A 3,627-nucleotide genomic window follows, 5' to 3' on the forward strand; every position below is an offset into this window, starting at 1 on the left:
ATCACAAAACAAGAGACCCGAGAACTAGAAAGGCGAGGCTTCACCACCCATTTATCCCTCCGCCTTTCAACCAGCACCACATGTGATTATCAGCCAGGCTGGCACAATTAACTAACTCACAGTCTATGGAGGAAGAGAACACTATGACAACAGAAATGACTTTGGCAAATATATTACTCATTCCCATTTAAAAATGACCATTTGCTCCTTTTATGGAAACAATAGCTTCTGTCAATTAATAAAACAGGAGACCTCTCTAGATCCCAGTTGCCCTATTCTTACCTCCTGATGATTCAGATCTAGCTGTGATTGCTAATCAATGGTGTTCGAACTTGAAATTTGAATTGGCATTTCCAGGTTCTTTTCTAAAACAGTTGCAGATACATTTCACAAGCAATACACAATGATGGTTATTTCTTCTTCTCCATGCTAGCACTGGCTATTTTTACTCTTTGTTAATTCTTCCAAATCTGATGAAAGAAACCTATTATTCAAACTAAGACATAAAGAGTTAATAGCTTCATATTGTAACTTCCTATAATTTTTTTTAACTTCCTATAAATTAATAATAAAATACCTCATGAAAAAATACATTACATTTTTCAATAAGCAATCCAAAAAGGAAATCCAATTAGCCAACAAACATGAAGAGATACTCAGGCCAGTGAGAAGTTCAAGAGTTAAGAAATTGGGAGGGGTGGAGACAGGGAAGAATTGGGATAAGTTGTGATAGTACTGAAGAGACTGAAATACGTAAGATCAGACAAAAATATGTATGGGTTGTTGAATGTAAAACTAATGATCTTCTCTGTAAATACTCACCCAAATCACAATAAAATGTTTTTTTAAAAAGACAAATGTGTGCATAAGTAGGTGTGGTGAAGAAGGCTGATGGTGCCCGGTTATCAAGACCTATAGCGTCTGGGAACTTAAAGGCTTGAAAGTAAAGAAGCAGCCATCTAGCCCAGAAGCAACAACGCCCACATGGAAGCAGCACACCAACATGTGTGATCATGAAGGGCCAAAGGGACCAGGCTTCAAACACCAAAGGTGGGGAGAAAAATCATATACTCGTCAATGAGGGTGGCACATGATGGGGACCCAATGACCATCTCTAGACAACTGGACATACCTTGCAGAGGGGTAGTGGTGGGGAGATGAGTCACTTAGGGTTTGGTGAATAGCAATAATGAAGCCCACAATCTTCCTCTAGTTCTTAAACGCTTCCTCCCCCCAACTACCATGACCCCAATTCTGCCTTGCAGACCTGGTTAGACCAGATGATGCACAGTGATACAGATGGGAAATGGAAACGCAGGGAATCTAGGACAGATGAACCCCTCAGGACCAGGGGTGACAATGGCAATACCAGGAGGGAAGGGGGGTGTAGAAAGGGGGAATTGATCACAAGGAGCTACATATAACCTCCTCTCTGGGGGATGGGCAGCAGAGGGGTAGGTGAAGGGAGACGCCAGGCAGTGTAATATAAGATATAATAATAATTTATAAATTATCAAGGGTGCATGGGGGAGGGGGGAGGAGAAAGGGAGAGGGAGGGGAAAAAAGGAAAATCAGCTAATTCCGGAAACCCAAGAGGAAAGTGAATTTTGGTAATAATGAGGGCAACAAATGCATAGATGTGCTTTACACAATTGATCTATGTATTGTGATGAATTGTATGAGCCCCAATAAATTGATTTTAAAAATTGCAAATTACCTTCTCTGTTGTCAGGGTTAGACGAAAGGATCGGTACATGTTTAGATACAAAAATGTGTAGGTTTTTAAAATCATTCATAAAATCCATTCTGAGGAGTGTAAATTAAAAGTTGAAGGTAAAGATTGGCTTTAAGAAGGGCTTGTTTGAGAAGAGATAGTAACACAACTAGTTTCATTTTAAAATAATAATTTTCCTATTGCACATCAATCCGTTCAACTAAGTGAAAAGTAATGAAGTAAAACTATATTTTAGTTTGCTTATATAGTTAAAAGGACATGTTTCAGTAGCAAAGCTAAAGTTAGGGATAAAAGAAAATACAAATCTATGGCATGCAAATTACCGAGGAAGAATTTGAGAATTTACTTAGTAGGCAACATTGAGATGAGGGTTGTCAAAATCCTAGCCCACTTGGAGGATTGATCATGAGTCTATGGAAAGGGTCAACGGAAGAAGGATAAGACCTGTTTTGGAGCAAAGGGACTGGTGCAGAATTTGAATATAGGCTATGTATGTAGCATTAAACATAGAAGGGACACAATTTCAGCTATTGACATCATATTTACCAATTTACATATGGCATTTATCACATATGACATTATTATTGATTGATTTACAAAGTATGCTTAGAATACAAACTTGCTAAAAAAAAATCAAAACTGAATTCTTCCATTGAGTCAATGCCGACTCAGAGCAACCCCATAGTACAAAGGATCTAACTGCCCCTATGGGTTTCCAAGACTGTAGCTCCTTACAGGTGTAGCCTCATCCTCCTCCCATGCAGGGGCTGGCCTGGCAGTCAGCACTCCAATGAGTAGCCTCTAGCAACCAGAGCTCTATAAATTTGTTAGGTGCCTACTAAAAGACTGTTTACTAAAAGTAATGTTAAGCTACAGATGCATTTGAACTTTTGCTGAACAATGTTTGGTTGAAATGTGAGTATCCTTGGATTAGATGTTATTTTCTGGTAAAGAATCATTGAGGGTATTCATGGTCCAATGGTAGAATTACCTTCAATTTTAAAAAGCTGGTATAATTTACTAAAGCTTGAGGATTAATTGGATGATGTAGGCAAAGTAGATAATACAATGATGATTCTATAATAATAGGTCTAGGCTGCTAACAGAATAACATTGTTAAGAATTCAGGAAGCAAGATGGTAGATCTGGTTTGAGAAAGGGATGAAGAGAGCACTTTGTCAAAATCGGCTGACTAGAAAGGGTCAATGAGTAAGATGGCCAGCTGGAAATATCCATTTCCAGAATAAAATATATGTGAGAGAATAGGTCAAGAGTCAATACTTTAGAATACACAAACGTAAATGCTGTCACTTAATATCAAGCTTCACCTGTGTTACTGAGATTGTTCTACACACAAAGAATACTGAATACAATACTTGCTTTTCTGGTTCTATCATTTTAATGGGTAAAGAAAGACAGTAAACATTTACCTTAAAAAGGACTTTTCAAAGAGTAGTAATGATAGAAGTTAAAAACAACACCAACAAAATCATACTTAGTATCCTTTTTTCAAGGATACAGTGAACAAGTGTATTAGTGCTACCACCAGATCCTGTTGAGTGCATTCTAATTCATGGCTGCCTTCTGTTTCGAGTAGGCTCTGTGAGATCTTCAGTGGCTGTGCTCTTTCAGAAGTAGATCACCAGGACTTTCTTCTGAGGCACCGCTAGACTGGTCAACTAAGCTTCCTTGATAACATGTATTTCCTCAGTTGTCTGACTAAAATCACCGAGGAGCAGACTTGAGGGATCTGGCATCTCATCAAAGAAAAGAAAGAACTAGCTTAGTACCTGGAGGATGAGGCCGATGGAATGGAAGTGAGTTTTGTAGCTTATACGGTCAGAACAAACAGGGGGGCATGGGTCACATTTTGAACGCCCAGTAAATCACAG

Source organism: Echinops telfairi, unplaced genomic scaffold (assembly GCF_000313985.2).
Source record: "Echinops telfairi isolate 266 unplaced genomic scaffold, ASM31398v2 ScPeMD7_7400;HRSCAF=8409, whole genome shotgun sequence".
NCBI classification, from domain to species: Eukaryota; Metazoa; Chordata; class Mammalia; order Afrosoricida; family Tenrecidae; genus Echinops; species Echinops telfairi.